Source organism: Anomaloglossus baeobatrachus, chromosome 3 (assembly GCF_048569485.1).
Source record: "Anomaloglossus baeobatrachus isolate aAnoBae1 chromosome 3, aAnoBae1.hap1, whole genome shotgun sequence".
Lineage (NCBI taxonomy): Eukaryota > Metazoa > Chordata > Amphibia > Anura > Aromobatidae > Anomaloglossus > Anomaloglossus baeobatrachus.
This window is the reverse complement of record NC_134355.1, coordinates 86,886,665-86,914,085: the sequence shown is the minus strand read 5'-3', so window position 1 is coordinate 86,914,085 and position 27,421 is coordinate 86,886,665. Positions and strand designations below refer to the sequence as shown.

At 47.8% G+C, this 27,421-nt stretch overlaps 1 protein-coding gene and 1 long non-coding RNA gene across 3 annotated transcripts in view; one reads left to right on the top strand and one right to left on the bottom strand.

Moving 5' to 3' along the window:
- Nucleotides 1–27,421, bottom strand: part of LOC142296074 (uncharacterized) — a 205,996-nt gene that overhangs the window by 173,397 nt on the left and 5,178 nt on the right. The window lies entirely within an intron of this gene.
- The window catches only part of BTBD3 (BTB domain containing 3), a 17,496-nt gene continuing 10,590 nt past the window's right edge, over nucleotides 20,516–27,421 (top strand). The window contains exon 1 of the mRNA XM_075339287.1: nucleotides 20,516–20,600. The gene's annotated coding sequence lies outside the window, so the exon portion shown is untranslated. The remainder of the gene's footprint in view (nucleotides 20,601–27,421) is intronic.

Here is a 27,421-nt window from a genome sequence, read left to right as displayed (position 1 = left end):
CCGCTAACGATCAAAAATACTCACCAAATTGTTGATCGTTGACACGTCGTTCATTTCCCAAATATCGTTGCTGGTTCAGGACGCAGGTTGTTCGTTGTTCTTGAGGCAGCACACATCGCTACGTGTGATACCCCGGGAACGACGAACAACAACATACCTGCGTCTTGCCGGCAACGAGGTGGGCGTGTTGTTAATGCGGCTGCTCTCCGCCCCTCCGCTTCTATTGGCAGGCCGCTGTGTGACGTCGCTGTGATGGCGCACGAACCTGCCCCTTAAAAAAGAGGTTGTTCGCCACCCACAGCGACGCCGCTAGGAAGGTAAGTATGTGTGACGCGTCCTAGCAATATTGTGGCGATTTGCCCGTGACGCACAAACGACGGGGGCGGGTGCTTTCACGAACGACATCGCTAGCGATGTCGCTGTGTGTAAAGCAGCCTTGAGTCTCTTAACTATTTTAATCTTCTGCAGACTGAGCTGTGAGGGGACTTGTTTTGTTGTGTGGTGGGTTGAAGTTTTTTATGGATATCATTGTGTGGTAGACACGTCATTTTCATTGATTTTTATTGCATTTATTTGTCAAAATTACGGGTGTCAAAAAATATTTTTTCACATTATGGCGTTTATTGTGCGAGTTAAAAAAGTTTATATTTTGTTAGATCACACTTTTATTGATATGGCAATACCACATATGTTATCAGGTGATTCAAATTTTAATTTTTTACATTTCACTTTTTTTGTCAACAAAGGGGACTTGAATGTGCAATCCTTCGCTCTATATGCTGCAATGCTATATTGCAGTATATACAGAATATTATGATCTTCTATATCTCACAGCTTGTGGCTGGACATCACAGGAGAATCAATATGGCAGGCACAGTGGAATTCAGCAGGATAAGACTCCTGTGGCAACCCACCAGCACGCTGCAATTATGCCCAGGCAAAATTGAGCTCTGTGAATGGCAGTGGTATTTAATGGGTTAAAGCCAATCGCTGCTGTTGGCTGTAACTCCTGATCCTGCTCAATACACCTAAGGCCCCTTTCAGATGTCTGTGTTTCAGGTACGTGTGACATCCGTTTTTAACATGGATGCCACACGTACACACGTTATTCTATGGTGTTACTCACACGGCTGTATTTTCACACGGACCGTGTGACCCCTCATGATCCCGCACACACACGCAGGGACATGTCTGTTTTTCCTCTGGCAGCACGGGTGACACACGGATCGCACACTGATGTGATCCGTGTGACATCAGTGTGACACATACCGGAGAAAACACGGGTCTTTGAAATAAAAAGATTTTCTATATTCACCTGTATCCAGCTCTGTTTTCTTCGGCTCTGCTGTCTCCTGCATCTGACCCCCGCTCATAATATTTATTGATTATTTACTGCACCTCGGACCTGGAACCTGGAGCATCGCGGGGACAGCATCCGGGACAGCACCACCGAGGACAGCATCAAGGACAACACCGCCAGGTACAGCATCGCCAGGTACACCATCGCTGGGGACAGTGCCAGGGACAACATCGCAGCATCGCCAGTGACATGAGTATTTAGCAAGCAACCAGTGTGTGTGCAGTGACATCCAGGAGGTCATTAGAGTTCCCAATGAACTCTGATGAACCCATGAAGTCACTGTGGTGACACACGCTATAGCGCGGGTGTCACGGGAGTGTCATCATCAGGATGTCCTTGCTAACTCCAATGACCTCCTGGACATCACTGCACACACACTGCTTGCTGGATACTCACCTGTCAATGGCGATGTGATCCCCGGCGCTGTCCCCAGTTGATCGGCGGGGGTGCCAGGTGTCAGATGGATAGGCCATCAATGAAACAGTAGAGGACAACTTCCTTAAGCAATTTTGTAGAGGCTACTACTTTAAGAGAAAGTGCCCCTCTCTGAACTGTGCAGTTGGACTGGACCTGCCAAAAAAGTGCAGGAAGCTGATAAAGAGCGGGAGAAGAGTGTGGAAACCGGAAAAGTCGGATCATCAGAGAGTGTGAGATTGATGAGACGCTACCTTAATGACTGACTGAGAACGGTGGTTGGGAGTCAGGCAGATGCAAGATTGTGAAACAGACTGCCAGCTGGACCATGACAGAGCCTTATTTTCCGCCAATTCAGTACTGGATTGGAAGTTCCTGAGGTCGGTGATCATGATGACAAGAAGGGGAACCATCTGAAGGAGTCAAACAACCCCAAGCCCGTGAAAGAGGAGAGGTTCCCCCTGCCCTGGAAGGTGAGTGCGCACTGACGAGCTACAAGAGCAATACACTATTGAGCTCCTGGGAGTGGACCTCAACCTCCACAGTGGTACTGTGAGTCCTTTACCAGTGTACATACTTGACAGGGTTTAGGTCTCATTAGTCAGAACACGGTAGCAGCTTGGATAGCAGAGTCCAGTCAGGTTCTTATTCTAGTGTAGCTGTAAACTAATTCTGCAAAGTTTTCCGCTGTTCCGGTATCTATAATAGCTGGAGCGAGGCAGTGCTGGCGCGGCTGAGCTGGTACCTGTAGTGTTAATATCCTATACCTTACCATTAATTTGCAGATACATATTATTCCTGTCCGTTAGTAAAGCTGTTCCCTTTTTTCTGCAACCTTGTCTTGAGTGCCGTAACTGAACTCATATGCCTGGCGGTGCTTCCTTTGCCTCCACTACACCTTGACAGGTCACAGCTGCTTTCCTGGCAGAAGGTGGGGACCTACACAATAATAGGCTGGTGGCTTTACTGTAATGACTGACCAGGGTAATTAATATAAAAGGATTTAATTTTCAGATAAATCAGTGATTAAAAGCTTCATTTCTTCCTCTGGAAATGAAATATAAGGGTGGTCTTGAATTTTGCATAGTACTGTAAATTTAAAAGAAAACTTTATGTGGGTGTTATCAGGAAGCAGCGACTGTATGAAAATAACAGAAGGTCTTCTTGGGAAGATGCCATGCTTAGACACTATTTCTGGCTCTAAACGTGTGGAGATTTAGTTTCACTGATATTATTTTGGATTATCAAGCTGTTCTCTACATTTCCTGCCTCTACTACATTTTTATCCATCGCAGTGAATGTACAGCAGTTATGCAATAGTCTGACATATTTGTTTGGAGCATTATAGCATTAAACAAGTGTGTGGTCTGGCCAGAGAGTTCATTCTGTAAGAGAAATGTTATGCTCTCGAATAGACATAAATGTATAGACTGTATAAACACCAGGAAACATATCTCCGCAACTAATGAATATAAGAATTCAACAAAACCTACACATCTAAAAAAGAGAGGCATTTATTAAGGAACTTAAGGCCTTAAGGCCGATATGTCGTCACGTTTTTTGTGACGCACTTCCGTCATCCTTAGCGTCGTCGTTGCGTGTGACACCTACGTGCGACTCCGAACGATCGCAAATAGGGTAAAAAATGTTGATCGTTGACACATCGTTCAGTTTCAAAATATTGTTCGTTGTTTGGATCGCAGCAGACATATTGCTACGTTTGACACCCTGACAACGACGAACAACATCCACACGACCACCTGGGTCAAATAATATATCGCTGAACGATGTAGCGTCGTTTGTGAGATGTGTACGTGTGACCGCTACAAAACGACCTATGAGCGATCTCGGCAAATCGCAACAACGATCTGGGTGTGTCACCACATTGCTAACGAGATCGCTAGCAATATCGTTGTGTGTAAAGCAGCCTTTACTTTACAGTTCATCAACATTGAAAGGTGACCCCATTTTGGATAGGACCCTAAATTCTCTCCCTTGTTCTCTTTCAAGTATAGTTCACCACTCTGCATTTTTCTTTTAAAAAAACAAACCAAATTGTACTGAACTTCCCCCCACGTCCACTAGGGAATCTCTGGTGACGCTCCCTAAGTCTGACATTGGCGTCAAGTCAACAGTACAGCCAGTCATTGAGCTCAGTTGCTTGGAGCTGAGATCCAAGATGGCAGCTGTTACTGATGAGATTCTGTGATAGCGGGATGAGGGAAGAGCTTGAGGCAGAGGGAGGAGCTTGAGGCAGAGGGAGGAGCTAAAGAAAGAGCTCTGCCTCCTCATTCCTCTATTATCTACATAGAATCTCATCAGTAACAGCTGCCGTCTCCCATTTCAGTAATGGGAAAGTCTTCAGATTTGACCTCAGAATTGAGAATTTTGATGACTGATCAATTCTGGCAGAGAAAGAAGCAAATTTGTCTGATAACATATATATCAAAGTTACTTATTTTCATGTGTACTATTGATTTATGAAATAAAAAAAAAAAAAAAAAGCTGTTACACTTTACGTGTATAAGAGTCAAAGACTCAAATGAAGATAGTGCTAGGCCCTTGACAATAATGTTCAAATCCAGATGGGACTACATTGGAGACTCTTAGTACCGTATTTTTTGGAACATTAGACACACCCTGGTTTTAGAAGAGGAAAATAGGAAAATAAAATTTTAAGCAAAAATGTGGTCATGATACACTGTTATGGGGCGAGGATCTGCTGCGCACACTGTTATGAGGATAATGTCCCCAAATTCTCTACTAAGGTACCCCATCCTGGTAATGATCCTCCTGCCTTGCATATGATCTTCATCCTTGTATATATATATGTCGCTCATCCTGGTATGTGCCCACATCCAGGTACCATATACCGGGCCTGCTGTTAATTATTCGCGCATCCTCTGCCCATCATCCCGCCCACCTATCAGCGCTGGCTTCAGCCCTGAGAGATGCAGTGCATATGAAAAGAGGCTAATGAGCGGGCCCACATTGTCACGGTAGGCGGTGCTACAGCCTGCTTATCCCGCCGATGACCTGCTCCACTGCAGCACCCTCGTTCCCCGTAGCATACATTCAGACTATAAGATGCACCCCCCACTTTCCCCCAACATTTGGGGGAAAAAAGCGCGTCTTATAGTCCAAAAAAATACGGTAATCCAGAGGCTGCTGTCATGAACGTCCTTATCAACAATTATCAGCCAGGTCCTCATCAAGATATGAACTTAAAGGGACCCAATCACCAGGATTTTCCTATATAACCTAAAGCCAGTGCTGTAATGGCACTATCAGGCTGATTCTCTACATACCTGTAGTGGTTAGCTCGGATGTTTAGGTTTTGAAATCCAAGAAAGTAAAGTTTATAAAATCAGCAGTTTCTTGAGTGACAGCAGCTGAGGAGCAGATAATATCTGGAGGGGTATTCATAGTTATCCCCTCTCCCTGTTAGACATAGCATAAGTATTATACAATGGATTTAATATTTGACTTGCAGGGCCTGTGCTGAGGTCATACCCATGTGACCAAAAGGGGTGGGACCTCAGTCAACAAAGCTGATATCAGGAAGAAACATTTCTCTGTTGGCTGAGGCCCCGCCCCTTCTGGTCACATGGGTATGACTGCAGTACAGGTTCTGCAAGTAAAATATTAAATCGATTGTATAATACTTATGCTATGTCTAACAGGGGGAGGGGATAACTATGAATACCCCTCCAGATATTATCTGATCCTCAGCTGCTGTCACTCAAGAAACTGCTGATTTTATAAACTTTACTTTCTTGGATTTTAAAACCTAAACATCCGAGCTGACCACTACAGGTATATATAGAATCAGCCTGATAGTTCCAGTATAGCACTGGCTTTAGATTATATAGGAAAATCCTGGTGATTGGTTCCCTTTAAAGCTGATTTATGGACTTTTAGGCTAGGTCTGCATGATTAACTTTTGGTTAATTCTTGCTGTTGTAGATTTTCTGTTGTATTTCTGCACCTATTAGGTAAATTAAGCTACTTGCATTTTTTAATGTGTTTTTAACTGTTTTACATGCATGTTTATCGCGTTTTAGACGCTGTGATTTTTTTTCTCTTGTTGGTATATTATGTTTAAACAAAGCAATTTTATTTTTGATTCTTCAAGGTATTTGGCGTTGACAAAATGTTATTAATGCAAACATATGAGGATTATATGAATTTTTGCTTCATTTCCACTTCAGAAACGCAGCAGAATCTCATGTTTCCTTGCGGATTTTCTGCACCTTATGCTAATTTAAGAGGAAAAAAACCCTCATAAAACTCTGTGTACCTGCAAAAGAAGGGAATTTTGTTACTTACCGTAAATTCCTTTTCTTCTAGCTCTTATTGGGAGACCCAGACGATTGGGGTATAGCTACTGCCCTCCGGAGGCCACACAAAGCACTACACTAAAAAGTGCAAGGCCCCTCCCCCTCTGGCTATACCCCCCCGTGGTATCACGGGTTCTCCAGTTTTAGTGCCAAAGCAAGAAGGAGGAAGCCAATAACTGGTTTAAACAAATTAACTCCGAATAACGTCGGAGAACTGAAAAACCGTTCAACATGAACAACATGTGTACCCGCAAACAACCAAGAAATCCCGAAGGACAACAGGGCGGGTGCTGGGTCTCCCAATAAGAGCTAGAAGAAAAGGAATTTACGGTAAGTAACAAAATTCCCTTCTTCTTCAGCGCTCTATTGGGAGACCCAGACGATTGGGACGTCCAAAAGCTGTCCCTGGGTGGGTAAAGAGATACCTCATGTTAGAGCTGCAAAAACAGCCCTCCCCTACGGGGATGTCACTGCCGCCTGCAGGACTCTTCTACCTAAGCTGGCATCCGCCGAAGCATAGGTATGCACCTGATAATGTTTGGTGAAAGTGTGCAGACTCGACCAGGTAGCTGCCTGGCACACCTGTTGAGCCGAAGCCTGGTGTCGTAGCGCCCAGGACGCACTCACGGCTCTGGTTGAATGGGCTTTCAGCCCTGAAAGAACCGGAAGCCCTGCAAAACGGTAGGCTTCCAGAATTGGTTCTTTGATCCATCGAGCCAGGGTGGCTTTAGAAGCCTGCAACCTCTTGCGCGTACCAGCGACAAGGGCATCGGAACGGCGTACGGGCGCCGTGCGGGAAATGTAGATTCTGAGTGCTCTCACCAGATCTAGCAAACGTAAATCATTCTCATACCGGTGAACCGGATGAGTGCAAAAAGACGGTAAGGAGATATCCTGATTAAGATGAAACGAGGATACTACCTTAGGGAGAAACTCCGGAATGATGCGCAGCACTACCTTGTCCTGGTGAAACACCAGGAAGGGAGCCTTGGATGACAGAGCTGCCAGCTCAGACACTCGCCGAAGCGATGTGATCGCAACGAGAAACGCCACCTTCTGTGACAGGCGAGAAAAGGAAACTTCCTTCAGAGGCTCGAAAGGCGGCTTCTGGAGAGCAACTAGAACCCTGTTCAGATCCCATGGATCCAACGGCCGCTTGTACGGGGGTACGATATGACAAACCCCCTGCGGGAACGTGCGCACCTTAGAAAGACGTGCTAGACGCTTCTGAAAAAACACGGATAGTGCTGAGACTTGCCCTTTGAGGGAGTCTAGCGACAAGCCCTTTTCTAACTCCTATTGTAGGAAGGAAAGAAAGATAGGCAATGCAAATGGCCAGGGAGACACTCCCTGAGTAGAGCACCAGATTAAGAAAACCTTCCACGTTCTGTGGTAGATCTTAGCAGACGTGGGCTTCCTAGCCTGTCTCATGGTGGCAACGACCCCTTGGGATAATCCTGAAGACGCTAGGATCCAGGACACACAAGCCACACAGTCAGGTTCAGGGCCGCAGAATTCCGATGGAGAAAACGGCCCTTGAGACAGTAAGTCTGGTCGGTCTGGTAGTGACCCCGGTCGGCCGACCGTGAGATGCCACAGATCCGGGTACCACGATCTCCTCGGCCAGTCTGGTGCGACGAGTATGACGCGGCTGCAATCGGATCTGAGTTTTGCGCAGTACTCTGGGCAAGAGTGCCAGAGGTGGAAACACATATGTGAGCCGGAACTGCGACCAATCTTGCACTAAGGCGTCTGCCGCCAGAGCTCTGTGATCGCGCGATCGTGCCATAAATGCCGGGACCTTGTTGGTGTGCCGAGACGCCATTAGGTCGACGTCCGGCCCCCCCCAGCGGCAACAGATTTCCTGAAACACGTCCGGGTGAAGGGACCATTCCCCCGCGTCCATGCCCTGGCGACTGAGGAAGTCTGCTTCCCAGTTTTCTACGCCCGGGATGTGAACTGCGGATATGGTGGATGCTGTGTCCTCCACCCACATGAGGATTCGCCGGACTTCCTGGAAGGCTGCTGACTGCGTGTCCCTCCTTGGTGGTTGATGTATGCCACCGCTGTGGAGATGTCCGACTGGATTCGGATCTGCTCCCTTCTAGCCACTTTTGGAACTGAAGGGTGGACTCCTGCTGAGTCCACGTCCCCTGAGCCATGTGGCGGAGACAAACTGCTCCCCACCCTGACAGACTCGTATCTGTCGTGACCACTGCCCAGGATGGGGGCTATGGCAATGAGGTGGGAATAAGCCACTATTGCAGAGAGTCCTCGGCCGTCAGGGAAAGGGAGACTTCCCGTCCAGGGAGGTTGACTGCCCATCCCATTGGCGGAGAATGTCCCATTGCCGTTGGCGCAGATGAAACTGCGCAAAGAGAACTGCCTCGATGGCTGCCACCATCTTCCTTAGGAAGTGCATGAGGCGCCTTAAGGGGTGCGACTGGCCTTGAAGGAGAGACTGCACCTCTGTCCGCAGTGAACGCTGCTGGTTCAGCGGAAGCTTCACTATGGCTGATAGAGTATGAAACTCCATGCCGAGATACGTTAGTGATTGAGTCGGAGACAGATTTGACCTTGCCAAATTGATGATCCACCCGAAAGTCTGGAGAGTCTCCAGCGTAACATTCAGGCTGCGTTGGCATGCCTCGAGGGAGGTTGCTTTGACGAGTAGATCGTCCAAGTACGGAATCACCGGGTGTCCGTGAGAGTGCAAGACTGCTACCACTGCTGCCATGACCTTGGTGCCCACCCGTGGGGCTGTCGCCAGACTGAATGGCAGAGCTACGAACAGAAGATGTTCGTCTCCTATCACAAAACGTAGAAAACGTTGGTGCTCCGTAGCAATTGGCACGTGGAGATAGGCATCTTTGATGTCTGTTGAGGCAAGGAAGTCTCCTCGAGACATTGAGGCAATGACGGATCGGAGGGATCCCATCCGGAACCGCCTGGCGTTCGCATGCTCGTTGAGCAGTTTCAGAACCAGAACAGGACGGAAGGAACCGTCCATTTTTGGAGCCACAAAGAGATTGGAGTACAAACCCTCGCCCTCGTTCCTGAGGGGGGACAGGGATCACCACTCCTTCTGCTCTTAGAGCGTCCACCGCCTGCAGCAGGGCATCTGCTCGGTGGAGAGGTGGGGCCGTTCTGAAGAATGGAGTCGGAGGACGAGAACAGAACACTGTCCTGTGCACGTGAGCACAATGTCCGTCACCCACCGGTCTGTGACCTGTGGCAGCTAAATGTCGCCAAAGGCGGGGGAGTCTGCCATCAACCGCGGATGCGGAGAGAGAGAGAGAGAGCTGAGAGTCCTGAGGAGACCGCCTTGGTAGCGGTTCCTCCGACTGCCTTCCATGGGCGAGATTGAGCCCGGCCGGAATCTGAGCCCGTCTGAGGTTTTGTAGCCCTTTTGCACGAGGACAATTGGGACCTGCCGGAGCTTGGGAAGGACCGAAACCTCGACTGTACTTTTAGGACAGCATTAACAGGGTAAGTCGCAATGCAGACATTGCGGGGTTACGGACGCCTCGGTACAGATGTCCCTGCTCAAGGTCAGCTGCGCAAGAACAGCAGAAAAGGTTATGTTGCCAATACGGCTGTGGATGCCGGAGCAACCGACACGCCGATAGCCTCCTAGACAGATTTCAACCAGAGTCCATCTGTCTGTGAATGGCATCTTGAAGTGAAGCCCCATCTCCAGTGCAACTATGGCTCTATATGCAAGCCTGGAGATTGGAGAATCCACCTTTGGACCCTGGGTCCAGCGCTGACCACGTCAGGGGAAAAAAGGGATAACGTGTATCCTAAAAACGTTTGGAGAAGACGCTTATCTGGTAAGCGTGGTGTTCCTGGACTGCTTCTCTGAAGTCAGCGTGGCCAGAAAAATACTCAATATCTGCGTGAGACACTGAAAAGGAACTTCTCCTGTTCGTCTCCTATCTCCACTGGGGGAGCTGAGGGAGAAAGATCCAACCTTCCATTGATGGACGGTATAGGATCATTCCGTATGGCGTTACCACCCGGTGTATCCGGATTGAGAGCGATGTCAGTATCAAAGCCCTGAAGAGCTGCCTTTTGTTCAAGTAGATTGCCCATGGGTGCAAGTCTCTATATTATGACTACTCCGTCCCTGTCCATGGACAGGGTTGACAGGAGGTTTCTTTGGCCACAACTAGTAGAGCCCCGGCAGACGAAGTGCTAGAGACCCCGGCAGACGACGTGCTACAGGGGAGCATGCACACAATGGGACGGTGTCATGAACAGCATCCCATGTAGTAAAAACAGCACTGAAATCTGTGTTGCTTTTTTGCCGCTGCCGACTAGCTATCTAGAAGTATATAGCCAAGATTGGTGACCGTACATTGCAATGTATAGCATACAGGCATAAAGTACAAATGACCACTGCAGCACAAGCAATACAAGCAGCATAGAAGCCTGTGCCCTGGCACCCCTGCTCTTCTGCTGCTGTATACTAGTCATCTAGGGGAATATAGCCCAGAAGAGTGACCCTACAGTGCAATGTATAGCATACAAGCACAAGTACAAATGAACACTGCAGCACATGCAATCCAAGCAGCATAGAAGCCTGTGCCCTGGCACCTCTGCTCTTCTGCTGCTGTAGACTGGTCATCTAGGGGAATATAGCCCAGAAGAGTGACCATACAGTGCAATGTATAGCATACAAGCACAAGTACAAATGCACACTGCAGCCCATGCAATACAAGCAGCATAGAAAAAAACCTGTGCCCCAGCACCCTTGGTTTTCTGCTGCTGTAGTCTAGCCATTCCAGAAGAATATAGCTAAGACTAGCGACTGTACAGTGCAATGTATAGCATATCAGCATAAACACAAATGAACACCTCAGTCGTGCAAAACAAGCAGCCTAGAAAGCCTGTGCTTTAGCACACCTGCTTTCCTGCTGCTGATGTGTCGCTCCCCAAGCGGGCATATAGCGACCTATGTAGTTAAAAACAACACATGTATACACTGCAGTTATATCGTGGTCAGCACTATGTGTGCCTCTTACCGCCCGCCTATAAGCGGGTGTATGATCGCCACTGTCCTGCCTTGGTGCCCCGAGCTCTGCAGTAATGGCTGCCGGCTTCTTCCCCAGCTCGTGTGAGTAGGGGCGGGCCGTGGGCGTGCCCCCAAGGCAGAGCGTCCGACAGAGTGCAGTGAGAGGGCTGGAGCATGTAAAAAGGCTCCAGCCCTCGGCGCTGCTGATTGCTCAGCGCCTGTCCCCTTCCCTGAGTGACAGGGAGGGGGCGGGAACGAAGCGGCACTAGGCCGCAGAAGCCGGGGACTGGAGTTATAAGCGCCGCCGCCGTAAAAGCGCGGTCGGCGCCCAGTCCCCGGCGAACTACAAGTCCCAGCTGCGCCGCCGCTCCCGGAGCGTCCGGCGCGGTAGTTCCCAAAACACAAAGTCACTCAGCAAAGCTGCAGTGACTGTAACCCTTTACTGTCCCCGGCGCACTAGCACACCCAGCAAGTCTGGAGTGTGCTGTGCCTGTGTGTACGGGGACACAGAGTACCTGAATGGTGCAGGGCCATGTCCCTGAACGGTACTCCAGCTCCGTATCCAGCAGGTTCAAATGGGTCTGTGGATGGAGCCCGGCGTCAGAGCTTTGAGGCCGGCAGGATCCCACTTCCTCAGAGCCCCTCAGGGGGATGTGGAAGGAAAGCAGCATGTGGGCTCCAGCCTCCGTACCAGCAATAGGTACCTCAACCTTACAACACCATCCAGGGGTGAGAAGGGAGCATGCTGGGGACACTATATGTGTCCTCTTTTCTTCCATCCGAAATAGTCAGCAGCTACTGCTGACTAAAATCTGTGGAGCTATGCGTGGATGTCTGACCTCCTTCGCACACAAAGCTAAAACTGGAGAACCCGTGATACCACGGGGGGGTATAGCCAGAGGGGGAGGGGCCTTGCACTTTTTAGTGTAGTGCTTTGTGTGGCCTCCGGAGGGCAGTAGCTATACCCCAATCGTCTGGGTCTCCCAATAGAGCGCTGAAGAAAAAGCTGATATGTTGCACATTTGCAACAAGCAACACCGGTCAGTTTATGCGGAGCAAAAAAATATTCAGTGTCAAAAACTCGCTAAAAGCTCATTGTGGCCACACAGCCGCGAGTAACTGTATTCCAGCCTTTTTCTAGTTACTTTTGTAAAATCAAAAGTCCCAGATTTTAGCATTAAGATGAAAAGAATTAGGAGAACTGTCATCATATCAAGATATGTCTTCTAAAGTTTGTTCTGGGGTATCAAACTCATTTTCACCTTTTTGATCTTTCTCCAATGCTTTTTGTGTTGGCGCTGCCCATCTACTAAGCACTGGCTTTGCCCATTCAGCTTGTAAGATGGCACCAGCTCCTTTTACGAGCTCCGCCCCTCTGTTAAGCGCTGGTTACGTCAACATAAAACGCAGCCAGTACATAGTGGAGGGGATGGCATCAGCACATGGAGCGGGTACCATCTTGGATTTTGAGTTTTAGCGCACAACTCCACACTGCTCTTTAAGGAGCACCTGTCAGCTACATTTTACTAAGTAAAGTATAGACAGAGTCATGTTTGCACTGTCATACTAATTAAAATGATTCCTGAGGGGTGTATATTTTCTTTAATCTGTGTTTTAAGGTTTTCTTCTATTCATATCTTTGTGAATTGGGGCGGGACTAATTGAAGACTCTTCAGCCCTGTTACGGTTCTGCGACTACATCTGGGTGTATTTTCTTCATCCTTATTTAAATTTCGCGCTGGCGCCATCCTAGCCGCAGGCGACACTTATGCAAATTGATTTCTGGCCAGTCTTCAGGAAAATAACGCCGATGGCTATGCATGTGCAGATTGCTCAGTGTTACCGGTGCAATTTTAATGAAGTCTACCATGAAATCAATCTGTGCAAACACGGCCTGCGGCTAGGGCGGCACCAGCACAAAACTTAAATCCTTCTGTGTCAACTTTGCAGGCACATAAAATGATGTGGTGGGCCGGATTATGACCGCGGGCCTTGAGTTTCCCACCCCTTTATTTTGATGGAATATGTAACTTCCTTCCTATTCTTCTGTAGGGTACACATGATTTTGAATTAAAAATACCTTTGAGTTTGAAACATTGAGCCCTCAGACGCCAGTCTGGAAGGCATAATCTCTGAAGCGTCGGGTGACATATAAAACCTTGTTGTTGTAGATCTTTGGTGACTGGAAGAATAAAAGGTTTTTCTAGCTTTATTCAAAAATCCAAACCAAATCTACCTTGGCCAAAGTGGAGCTACGAGGACGGTTTATACACTTTCTGTTCTGATCTTTTGTAATGTTCTTGGTAAGGTTACTTTCTCACTTTAGTCATTTCAAATCCGTCAGGTCAGTCGTTGCGATGGAACGACGGAGCCGTTGTTTTCAGCTGTCAACGGACGCAACTGATGTGTTATTTCACAGGGTTCCGTTCACAGGAATCCTGTGAAATAACTGATTCGTTCCGTCTGTTACATCCGTTGTGCGTCCGTTTTACGAAGGATCTGTCATGATCTGTTTGTTTTTGGGACAGCCCAATGGGAGTGCCAGAAATTTTGGTGACCTATTACTGTGTTTTCATAGGCCATCTGTGACAGTTTGTAGAGAAAGGGGGAGAATAAATGTTGTTATAGCTAAAATTGTGTGTGGACTATTCCTATCAAGCCTATCTGGAGCCTTGTAATGTGATTGTGTACATACTGGGCATGCTCAGTAGAACATGATGGAATCCAGCACTAGATTCCGTCATATGATGCATTACGGCGGAATCCTGCACCATAGACAACCATTATACCTCTTGACGGATTGTGATGGAACCCTGAGCAGTGCGATTTTTTGATGATCCAAAAAACGTTACAGTGTCAGTTCCTTCCGTCCGATGGTCAGTCATTCCACGACTGATTCGTCGCACGGTGGATGCAACGCAAGGCCATCAGTCGCAATCCGTCGTTATTACAAGTCTATGGTGAAAAAGTCTGTATCCTGAAAAATATGTTGCAGGATGCCGTATTTTCTCAAGGCAAGGGATGGTGGCTGATGGAAAAAGACTGAAGTGTGAAAGTAGCAGGCCATGTGCGCACTAGAAAATTGAATTTTCTTAAGAAAATTCCGGATCTCTGCAAGTATCCTGCACCCGCGGCAGAAATCCGCACGCAAATTCTGCATGCAGTTTTACCGCGGGATGTTGTGGATTTGCCGTGGAATTGCTGCAGAATTTCTGCGTTTTTTCCGCAGGTTGGTCCCTGCGGGTTTTTACCAATAATTAATGGTAAAACCGCAGGGACCCGCAGAAAAGAAGTGACATGCTGATTAATTCCGTAGTGAAAATTCCACAGGTATAAAAAAAACGCAGTGTGCGCACAACATTTTTTTATACCCATAGGTTTTGCTGGGGAATGACTACAGAAATGTTACACAGATTTTCTGCAGCAAATCCGCGGTAAAATCCGCAGCATGCGCACATAGCCTTAAGCCCTGTGCACACGTTGCGGATTTACCGTGGATTTTGATGCGGATTTGCCACGGATTTGCTACAGGAAAATGTGTCTAACATTGCTGCAGTCATTCCCCAGCAAATCCCATGGGTTTTAAAAAATGCTCTGAGCACACTGCGTTTGTTTATACCAGTTGATTTACCCGCGGATTTTCCGCTGCAGAATTAATGGGCATGTCACCTCTTTTCTGCAGGTACTTGCGGTTTTTAGCATACATAATAGTAAAAATCTGCAGGGACCAACCTGCGGAAAATCTGCGGTAAATTTGCGGCAAACAGCGGTAAAACCGCATGTGGATTTCGCTGCGGTTTTGGTGCGTTTTTTTACCGCGGGTGCGGGATTCTTTAAGAGGGTTCGGTTCTTCCTTAAGAAAAAGGCACTTTCTAGTGCACACATAGCCTTAGAGAGGACTAAGGCTGAGAACACACTTTGCGTCGTCCTAAACGCAGGTCAAAAACCCTAAGGTGTAATTTATTGTTTTGACCAAAGTTGCCTTTTTCAGAAATCTAGCGCTTAAAACGCATGCGTTTTTAACGCGTTTTTGATGCGTTTTCAGCACTTTTGCATGCTTTTTCACTTGCGTTTTGACAGGTGCGTTTTGATCATCAAGACACAGCTAAATAAAGTTTAAACAGTCATACACATTGAAAAAAGAGAAAAAAAAGGATCAAATCTATATGAATGGGAAAAATAATTGAAATAGTTATTTTTCGTTAAATTATAGCGGTAATATACATTTTATTGCTAAAATAGCAATAAATGCATATTTTGCATAAATTTAATTGTGGGATTATGTGTGTGTTTAAAGGGACATATGAAATCAATATTTTGAAGTCCAAAACGCATGTTTTCTTCACTGAAAAAGCGGTAAAATGCAGGAATTTGAAGCAATCTTGGTTTTTGCCATTTCGCATTGACTTCAATGTTAGCAAAACGCTGCAGAAATGGCAAAAACAATTGACATGCTGCTTCTTTGAACGCATGGTTTTTGCCACAAAATATGCAAATTAAACGCAGCGTTTTAAAACGCAAAGTGCGGTCAGGAAATCATCATTTTCCATAGACTCATGGAAAACCAAAACACATGCATTTTTGCATTAAAACGCTGCTGCTCAAAACGCTGCGGAAACGCAGGTAATAACGCAAAGTGCGTTCTCACCCTTCGAGAGGACTTAGAGAGGAACTGTTGAACATGTATAAGCCAATTCACACCTGGGGGAAAACCAATGCGTATACTCTTTCACAAGGATTGCTTGAGTTTAGAGAGAAGTGCAGACTTATTTTTGAATTTTGACAAGTTGCAAAAAGATCTGCTGAATTCCCCTCCTGTTTGCCAATTATCACAAATATAGTATTTAGACTCCACTCTACAGGCTTTAAATCATTCCGACTTAAGGTATCGTCACACATAACGAGATCGCTAGCGAGATCGCAGCTGAGTCATGGTTTCTGTGATGCAGTAGCGATCCCGTTAGCGATCTCGTTATGTGTGACACCTACCAGCGATCAGGCCCCTGCTGTGAGATCTCTAGTCATTGCAGAATGGTCCAGGCCATTTTCTTCAAAGGTGATGTCCTGCTGGGCAGGAGGCATCGCTGTGTTTGACACTGTGTCCCAGGGTCACAGTGACTGCTGAGATCGTTATACAGGTCGCTACTGCGATCTGTATCGTTCCTGCATCGCTGGTAAGATCTGACTGTGTGACATCTCACCAGCGACCTCCCAGCGACTTACCTGCGATCCCTATCAGGTCGCATCATATTCGGAATCGCTGGTAAGTCGTTGTGTGTGACTGGGCCTTTAGGAAGTCTGCTTGAATGTTGATGATCTTTTCAAGTGAAAAGCTCACAAGAAGAAATTAGCTTCTGGCCAAGGGAAAATTTTGGCTGCTTTTTGCCCACTTGATGATGAAGGTTAAGGCAAAGTATGGTACTTATGTCAGAATTTATTCCAACAACATGTCTCCTAAACTATCTCCAATGCAGCTTTGAGGGAATCTTCTGCAGCTTTCAGTTTTTTGAAACTGGAAGACAGTCAACTGATCTAGAGTCTTTTTCTCAGATTTAGGCCCCTTTCACATGTCAGTGATTCTGGCACGTTTGTGCTTTTTTTTAAACGTACCAGAATCACTGACATACGCAGACCCATTATAATGAATGGGTCTGCTCACACATCAGTGATTTTTCACTGAACGTGTCTCCGTGCGGCGTACCCGCGTGTCTGTGATTGCCGCACGGAGACATGTCCATTTTTTTCTGGCATCACTGATGTCCCACGGACCACGCAGTGGTGTGGTCCGTGAAACACGTGCCAGAAAAAAACGTGCTTCTAAAATAAAAAGTATTTTAACTCACCCGGCTCCAGCGACGCTCTCTGCAGCCCGTCCTCCCTGCTGCTTCTGAGTTGGCTCATTACTGTCGCGCATATTCATGATGCACGACACAGCCGACCCGGAAGCAGCTGCTGCGGAGGTCAACGCCTGCCGGATGCTGCACCGCGGGAGCGATCAGCACCAAGGACAGCGGGAGCGGGCACATGTGAGTTGATTTCTAGGTGCAATCACGGGCCACGGAGAACGGAGCCCGGATTGCACTTAGACAACCCAAGTGTGCCATGAATCACAGCACACGGAGGGACATGTGCGTGTTTTCCACGTCAGTGAAGAACGTCTGTGTTTTTCACTGACGTGTGAAACAAGCCTTAGCAACCAAATGACAGGAGACTTCACCCAATAGGAGAGGACAATTTTCCTACCCAGATATGAGGGATATTTGTTTCAGCAGGATAGGATGCGGGCTTATGAAAAGATCTGTATGGCCCTGACACCAGGTAACTGCTAGAAACAAATATGGTTATGGAACCCAGGAGGGAATATCAATTAGATATTACCTATTATGTGAATAGGTGATGCTCAGGTGGGATACTGGAACTCTTTCAAGAGACCACACTATGTATGTAGACATAGTTAAGGCACTGCTTCATGACAAACATGTATGTAATGTACCTCATACTAGTCAAACTAGAGACTGGTATATTCTACTTTGCATATTATCTCCTATGGAGCATTGTCTTGAAAATAAGTCTCTATATAGGTCTCTTTAATAAGAACCAGTATTTCCTGTGTTACATCTAAAGGGGGTGCTACACGCAGCGATATCGCTCGTGAAAGCACCCGCCCCCGTTGTTTGTGTGTCACGGGCAAATCGCTGCCTATGGCGCACAATATCGGAGCCGTCACACAGGACTTACCTGCCTAGCGACGTCACTGTTGCCGGCAAACCGCCTCCTTTCTAAGGGGGCGGTTTGTGCGGCGTCACTAAGCGGCTGCCCAATAGAAGCGGAGGGGCGGAGATGAGCGGGACGTAACATCCCGCCCACCTCCTTCCTTTTGCATTGCCGGCGGCCGCAGGTAAGCTGCAGTTCGTTGTTCCCGAGGTGTCACACGTAGCGATGTGTGCTGCCTCGGGAACGACGAACAACCTGCGTGCTCAACAATCAAAGATTTTTTTTAAAAAGGAACGATGGACGATTTGGTGAGTATTTTCCATCGTTAACGGTCGTTCGTGCGTGTCACACGCAACGACGTGTCAAAGTTATGTATTGTCCTCCGTGTGCCGTGTTTATGTTATCAGTGATAAAACATGGAGAACGGGAGCTTTCTGCTCACCCATCCCTGGCGTTGTTGTCCGTGGTGCTGATCTTTGGTCTCCGGTCCTGTCGACTCCCCGCTGCTGCTGCTTCCGGCCCACAGTGGAGTGAATATGTAATGAGCATAATGAGCGGGCGTCAGAAGCAAGTGCCAGCAGCGGCAGAGACAGCAGCGCTGGAGAAGGCGAGTACAGATATTCTTTTTATTTCACAGCCACGTGTTTTCTCCAGTGCGTGTCACACGGATCACATCCGTGTGGTCCGTGTGACACCCGTGATGCCGGAGAAAAACAGACATGTCTACGTGTGGAGCACACAGGCACACGTATGCTCCACGCGTACAGACGGCCCATGGCAGAACACGCACGTGAGCGCAGACCCATCGATTTTAATGGGTTTACGTGTGCCAGTGTCTCCGGCACGTGAGGAAACAGACCAAACACGTACCGGAGACACGGACGTGTGAATGACGCCATACATGACTCATGTTTACGTGATAAATTTACTATAGTACAATGGTAACATCCGGCCTTTAATCATTATTATGATGCAATAATCAAGCTGTTTAGATAGAACATAAAATATATTTATTGGAATACTTTAGAAAGCAAAAAAATCTTAAATAAATTGTAAATATGCATTACACTATGCAGTAGGTGGGAAAAAAAACAATTTTCAACAAAAATGTATGGTATAACAGTTGGACAGTCTATGAATTTGTTCTAAGAAATAGTATGGCCTCCATCAGATCCTCCTTCATAGATGACATCAAATCTGATCTAATTATTTAAAGGCTAGAGAACAATCTCTCTACAGTAACTCGGGTTGGTGACAAAGCAGTGACCACACGGAGAACATGTCTAACATCAGGGTATAAAGGAATTGCCTCATGCACAGTCAGTTTTGATGAATGGTTCAACTCATCTACTTGTTTGAGAGGAAGTGAAAAATTTTGCTGCAATATGGTCAATCTGTTTGCTGTGGGAGTGGAATATTTTTCCCTGTGGTAGCGCTTTGCCTGCTCCATGTCATCCAAATACTTTTCAAAATGAAACTACTCAATTGAAAAGGCTGAAGATATAGCAGCAGTAGCACTGGATAACACAATTCCTCATCTGATGAGACTAAAGATATGGCAGCAGTAGCACTGTATGACACAATTCCTCATCTTATGCGGCTGAAGGTATGCCAGCAGTAGCACTGTATGACACAATTCCTCATCTGATGAGGCTGAAGGTATGCCAGCAGTAGCACTGTATGACACAATTCCTCATCTGATGAGGCTGAAGATATGGCAGCAGTAGCACTGCATGACACAATTCCTTATCTGATGAGGCTGAAGATATGCCAAGTACCACTGGATGACACAATTCCTCATCTGATGAGGATGAAGATATGGCAGCAGTAGCACTGGCAGAACCCAAATGTTCAGAAATATGGGGGAACCCACGTCATTATTTATTCTTTAATAAATTAAATAAAGAAAAAACAGCCACGGTACAGGTGAGGGTTGTATCCTGCAGCTGCTGTTCCTGTGCTTGATATGAAAAATGGAAAAATGGGGGGGACCCTACGTCATTTTTTTTTTACAAAAGAAAAAACAGCTGGCCAAGCTAGCTATCGCTCTATGGAGCTATTGTTATTTCTTTCTATATATTCTGTGCTTTCTTATAATCTATTCTATGTGTTCTTACCTTCAATATATTCTATTTTTTTTAACCACAGGAAAAAAAAGATGCCGCCTGCACAAAGAAGCAAAAAAAAAAAAAGAAAGTTTTTTTCTCATCTCTTGCTAGCAAAAAACGTATCCACTCATCAGTACACCAAAAATGGGGGCATTACAGAAAAAAAAAACAATTTGGCTCAAAAAATACAAGTCGTTGTATGGAATTAAACGGCGGTGACCTCAGGAACACAAACAGAAGAGTGTCCTGAAGGGGTTAACTGCCGAGACTGTTGGCTACATAATGGTTAACATGAAAACAAGGTCCTGTGGCAGACAGAGGCGCGGCACAGCCGGCAGCCGCCGGTCACACTGCTGCGTCTATAGACGGTTTCCCGGAGCAGCAGCAGCACCGCCCCCAGCTCCCGCTCTCCAACTCTCTTTACGATCACAACCTCTCCAGCCAATCACGATTCTCCTTTCACCCATCCTCTTATTGGGTGCTGCTAACAGCTGCGATCTGATTGGCTGCTACGCGATCACCATTCACCTATTGGAGCTTAGTCCGCTCAGGGGGCGGGACTTGCGGAGGAGAATTGTTTTGCCGGGGTACGGAGTGTCGGTTTCCGGTGCTGCTGAGCTGTCGGTCCCGGAGCTGTGCGGGGAGAGGTAGGAGCCCGGGGCACCGTGCTTACTCCCGGGGAGGGGGCTCCTGCGGGCTCGGGGACCTGCTCTGGGGTCTGTGTTTTGTCCGGAGCGGTTACTGAGGTGTAGAGGCGGTCAGTGCGGTGTCTGCTGTCCCCGGAATGCACAGCCTGAAGGGAGTAGGGAAGGGGCTGCTGGTACTTGTAGTTCTACCGCCTCCATGCGTTCCCTGCGGATTCGCTCTGTGGGATTTTCCTTGTGGAAATTACAGTGATGTCCCCGCACCTGAGCTTCAGATATTTAGGATTTAAAGGGAACCTGTCAGGTGCACTATGTACCCAGCCCCACGAGCAGCTCTGGGTGTATACTGCTAATCCCTGCCTATCAGTCCTGTATACTGAGCCTGAAGAAGAGACCTGAGCAGTCTGGAAAGCTTGCTATTATTACCATCTTTTCAGTTAGCCATTAAAAGGTATCAACCACTGAGGACTTCAGTTCTTTTAAACATTTTTTTTACTTGTATACACTAGCATAGATAAAGAGATCTGTAGGAAAAGTATTTCTAAAGTTCTTATATCATATGCTAATGAGGGCAGGGACTAGTCCCCTGGGCGTGGCTTCCCTTCCTAGTCGGCTCCATTAGCATGGTAGGGCGCTCTCACACCATCCGGTTTGACGAATGTGGCGCACGCCAGTACAGTATGATAGTGTCAGCGCCACAATTTCCGGGTCACATGCTCCAGTCATGACAGCATGTGACCGGCGCTTGTTGCGCTGCCACTGTACTTTATACACTGTATTGGCGTGCGCCGCATCCGTCAAACCGGCGAAAAGCCGGATGTGTGAGAGCGCCCTTAGTATGTATGTCCCTGTGGGCGTGCTATCATGCTAATGATTGTGCAGTGTCAGAGGATGATGTCACTCACTTCTCCGCTGCCATCACCGCCCGACGCTGGATTTCGGCTCAGTGTGCATGACCCCGGAGTTCCGGTTATGAGCACTATTATGCCCGGTGTACACGTCCTGGCTTCAAACTGAAGTAGTGCACATGACTGAGACTCTGGGGTCATGCACACTGAGCCGAAATCCAGTGTTGGATGGCAATGGCAGCGGGAGAGGTGAGTGAGATCATCCTGTGACTCTGCATATTCATTAGCATGATAGCATGCCCACAAGGACCTACTAACATGCTAATGTAGGCAATTAGTCAGGGGAACTAACATCCAGGGGGCTACTGCCCTCGCTCATTAGCATACAATAAAAGATCTTTAGAAATACTTTTTCTAAACATCTCTTTATCTATGCTGGTGTATACAGGGACAGTTAGGGTACCTTCACACTTAGCGATGCAGCAGCGATCCGACCAGCGATCTGACCTGGTCAGGATCGCTGCTGCATCGCTACATGGTCGCTGGTGAGCTGTCAAACAGGCAGATCTCACCAGCGACCAGTGAACAGCCCCCAGCCAGCAGCGACGTGCAAGCGACGCTGCGCTTGCACGGAGCTGCCGTCTGGAAGCTGCGGAGACTGGTAACTAAGGTAAACATCGGGTATGGTTACCCGATGTTTACATTAGTTACCAGCGCACAGCTGTGTGTGCAGGGAGCAGGGAGCCGCGCACACTGAGCGCTGGCTCCTTGCTCTCCTACCATAGCTACAGTACACATCGGGTTAATTAACCCGATGTGTAATGCAGCTACATGTGCAGAGAGCAGGGAGCCGCGCACACTGCTTAGCGCTGGCTCCTTGCTCTCCTAGCTGCTGTACACATCGGGTTAATTAACCCGATGTGTACAGCAGCTACATGTGCAGAGAGCCGGAGCCGGCAGCACAGGCAGCGTGAGAGCTGCAGATGCTGGTAACTAAGGTAAATATCGGGTAACCACCTTGGTTACCCGATGTTTATCTTGGATACAGCTTACCTCAGCTGTCAGACGCCGGCTCCTGCTCCCTGCTCGCTTCATTTGTCGCTCTCTTGCTGTCACACACAGCGATCTGTGTGTCACAGTGGGAAAGCGGCTTTGAAGAAAACGAACCAGGGCTGTGTGTAACGAGCAGCGATCTCGCAGCAGGGGCCAGATCGCTGCTCAGTGTCACACACAGCGAGATCGCTAATGAGGTCACTGCTGCGTCACAAAAACCGTGACTCAGCAGCGATCTCGGCAGCGAGCTCGCTGTGTGTGAAGCACCCCTTAGGCAAAGATTAGTAATATGCACCCAGAACTGCTCGTGGCTCCGAGTGCATATTGCACCTGACAGGTTCCCTTTAATCCATTGTTTTTCACCCATCAGACTGTGTTCACACACACAGGGGTTTTTGCGGCATTTTTTTTTTCCCTCAATCAAAACTTGCCCATTTGGTGGTAATAACGCTGTTTTTCAGCATTTTTTCTGTGTTTTACACTTTCTTGCAGTGTTTTTTGGGTGCGGATTACTTGTCTGCTTTCTACAGAACAGGCTGTATTCACCAGAGAAGTGTTTTTGCAGCACTTTTTCGCCTTATCGTTGCTTTTTATAGGTGAACAGATTGACATACTACAGATCTGAAACGTTGCAATTTTCCAATTTAGCTGTAAAAAGCAGCTTTAAATTTGCATAAAAAACACAACATGGAATCATAACTTAAAGTGTAACTTGTTTTAAATTTTTTTTTTTCTTAAATCAATAGTACATAAATGTAAGTAAAGTAAATGGATATTAGAATAGAGAATGGATAGTGAAAAACCTATAATACATTAGAACCTATCCCTTTAACCGACCTGAGGCATCACATAGATACATCAGTTTTACCATATCGTGAACACGGTGAATAAAACATCCCAAAAACTATTGTGCGATCACACTTTTTTTTGCAGTTTTTCCACACTTGGAATTTTTTTGCTGTTTTCCAGTACAATATATGGTAAAACCTATGGTTTCATTTAAAAGTACAACTCGTCCCGCAAAAAACAAGCCCTCATATGGCAAGATTGACGGAAAAATAAAAAAGTTACAGCTCTCGGAAGAAAAGGTGCAAAAAACAAAAACGCAAAAATGGAAAGTGCCCGGGGGCTGAAGGGGTGAAAGATAAATTTTAGGCTGTCCTTCCCTCAGACGAACAGGCGCTATATGGGGACAGCACACCAGCTCATCTAAGCCACTCCAAACTACCTGCCGAGTACACCCTCACCAGCCTCCTGAGGAGCCTTTAGGGTATGTACCCACGATCAGGGTTCAGTGCACTGCGGTCTGTCGCTGTGTTCTCCTTACGGAGGACGCATGCGAATCCGCAGCAAACAATTGACATGAAAAAACAAGCACAGTGGGCACGAGATTTCTAGAACTCCCATTCACTATGCTTGTACTGTACAACGCAACTTTTGGACTCAGCTGAAGCATGCTGCAAACACTGATCGTGGGCGGGGAAATGTGTTGAGGCATTGGGCATGGCTAAAATCATCTTGCAAGATAAGTTATTTCAGTTCACTACCTTGTACCTGCCTAACATTGTTTATTAATTGCACCCGGCACCTTATTTAAGCACTTGCACGTTTCCTGCCCCCCCCTCTGCCTTTCTGCTTCTGGCTATTCCTCCCCCCCCCCCTCTGCCTTTCTGCTTCTGGCTATTCCTCCCCTCCCCCTCTGCCTTTCTGCTTCTGGCTATTCCCCCCCCCCCCTCTGCCTTTCTGCTTCTGGCTATTCCTCCCCCCCCCCCCCTCTGCCTTTCTGCTTCTGGCTATTCCTCCCCCCCCCTCTGCCTTTCTGCTTCTGGCTATTCTGGCTATTCCTCCCCCCCCCCGCCTTTCTGCTTCTGGCTATTCCCCCCCCCCCCTCCGCCTTTCTGCTTCTGGCTATTCCCCCCCCCCCTCCGCCTTTCTGCTTCTGGCTATTCCTCCCCCCCCCCCCCCCTCCGCCTTTCTGCTTCTGGCTATCCCTCTCTCCCCTTTCCGCCTTTCTGCTTCTGGCTATCCCTCTCTCCCCTTTCCGCCTTTCTGCTTCTGGCTATCCCTCCCCCCCTCCCTCTGCCTTTCTGCTTCTGGCTTCCCCCCCTCCCTCTACACTTCAGCTTCCGGCTACCCCCCCCTCCGCCTTTCTGCTTCTGGCTACTCCCCCCCCCCCCCTCTCCGGCTTTTTGCCTCTGGCTAATACCCCCATACCCCCCTCTGCCTTTCTGCCTCTGGCCAACCTCTCTGCCTTTTGGCTATCCCCCTGCTTCTGGCTTCTAACAACTCCCTCTGCCTTTTAGGCTTCCCAACTCCTCCCTTCGTCATAGAATCTCATCAGTACCAGTTGCTTATTTTCATTTGTGCTATTGATTCATGAAATAAGATTAAAACTACGGCTATGCATTTAAACTTTTTGTCTGGTGACTTGGGACCAGTGATGAGGCTACCACCCGGCCTCGTTCTGACAGAAGGCAGAGACCTGTCAGTCCAGGGCAGTAGGTGGGGAAAAAGTCTCCGGTAACGTGTGACCGACTATTCTTCAGCATGGCTCAGTCACTGGTGTTGCCATTCTTTGCCCATAACGTCTGACTGGCTCAGAACTTAGATCGCAAGTGCCCAGTGACAGTCTATGAGAGCCAGAGATCACTTGGCCTGGATTATGAGGTCTGGTCCGTGCATCCTGTGCTGTATACTCAGTGCTTCTCCAGCGATTAGGAAGGCACATGTCGCCCAGGGAAGGGGGTACTCAGTCCTGGGCAGTTACAAATGGGAATGTCACTCTGGTGGCCGTTGCCCGGTCCCGTGCCCTGGGCCCCTTTTGTAAGGGGGAATATTTACAGGGGTGAATAGAGTTAATGTCATTTGACGCCACCTGCGGGTTGCAGTCAACGATAGAGAACCGCCGCTGCTAAATGTGGATACTCCCAGAGCTGGTGGTGATTGCAGCAATGGTGTTAGGCCCTCCGCAGGTAGGGCCTTGCCTGGGAGATGAGGGATAATAACGGAGACTACTCCGGGTTGTTTTTAACAGTCTCTAGTCACTTGTACCCAGGAGGTGCTGGTTCAGGTCCCTTGGAGGACCAGTTCCAATGTAGTGACCCAGGTTGCTCTGTCCCTGGAACTCTCTGTTTGGTCCCTGTAGCGTGGAGCGTTTGGGGCCCGACTGTCCCTTTTGGGGTACAGTCTCCTCCGTACAGCAGGCAGTGCGTACCCTGTGGGGAGGTAAGTGTCCGAACTTTGATCCTAGTTTACTGCTGATGCCCCCAGATTATTTGGTTCGGTGAAGGTGTCCTCACCGGGCAGGTATTTATCAAGCCACATAGAACTGGCGCCTGGTCTAAGGCCCTGTGCCCCGTGCGTGCTCTGGTCCCAGCGGTATCTCCGGTACCTGACCTGGCGACCTCTCTCCTGTGCCCCCGGGTCACCGCTGCACAGACCCAGCTCAGGCACGTCTGCACGCCTCTCCTGTGTGCCTCTCTACTGACCCCTCCCACTAGGCTGGCTAATCCCAGGGACTCGTTCTTTTCCATGGCGACCATCCACTTAAATGGTTAACCCTCTATGCCCGGTGTGGAGTGCAGAACTAGGATTTTAGTTGTGCTTTGGTGGTATCGGCACTGGTACTCCAGGTCCCAGGGAGTAGGTCCTGTATCCCCAAGAGGATGCAGTTCCTTGTAGTGTCCTGAGGGGCTCAGGGGCGCTACACACACGATGATAAATCCTATCTGGGTGTCTGACAGCCGGCTCTCCGCTCCCACAGATGTACAGTCTCCTGCCAGCTGCTTACTCTGTGCTCATGTTTAGAACATCCGTGCAGAGTTCAGGGTCGTCCGCCTGGAGGTATAAAGTTTGTTTAAAGTTTAATTAGTGCCTGTGATTGGTTGCAGTCAGGCCGTGCCCCCACCCTGTGTGACAGCATGTCTAACTGCAACCAATCACAGATGCTGTATGTGTCTATATTGGTGTAAAAATAAATAAAAAATTGGCGTAGGGTCCCTTCATATTATGATACTCTGCAAATTGGGGGAGAGCGCACACTGTTTTCTAATTTATTTAAATCATTGAAAAAAAAACCAATCATGCATGCGCTTCCTCTTATTTTGATACACAGAGGGCTGGGGGCTGAAGCCTGTAGCCTTATGCTGTATCTGTGCTAGGTATTCTAATGTGGAGGGATCCTACGCCTATTTTTATTTTTACACCAATATAGACACGTACATAGTGTCTGACTGCAAGCCGTCAGACACGCTGTCACACAGGGTGGGGGTGCTGTCTGGCTGCAACGCGGTGGGCGGGGTAAGCATTGCATATGTATGAGGTTAATGAGTGGCCACGGATACAGCGTTACCGCCACACGGAAACTGGTAAGTATAATACATGTGCTCTATTCCCACCATTCTAAAGCGCATGATTTGGGTCCCCATACTTTTTTTATATGGGGACTGACATCTGGCCAGATTCCGGGACCGAACCAGAATTTATTTATTTTTTTTAAACCCGGTTGGAACTGCTGATCTTGAGTATCTGTGGGTTCTTCCATTATCTCTCAGTACAAGTCTATGAAAGCCTCGTTCTGGGCTCATTCTGGCTCTCATAGAGTTGCATCGAAAGCTTGTGACGTAACTTCTGACTTGCGAACAGTCAGAAGTTATGGTCGAAAGATAACTCTGCGAGACTAGAGACAGGGGCAGAAACCTTGGATTACAAGCACCACTCCAGCGGTTAGGGGGGGATGATATAGCAGTGCATTAAATAGTTGTGTCTTTAGAGGTTTTAGATTTAAATAGTTCTGACTTTTCCACAGCGAGATGGTAAATCCCGAGAAAGGGGCTCTGAAGTGCTCAGTGTCAGATTTAGGGCTCCTTCTCATGGACGTTATTTCCAAACCTTTACATTTTTCCAAGTCTTAAAGTAAGATAT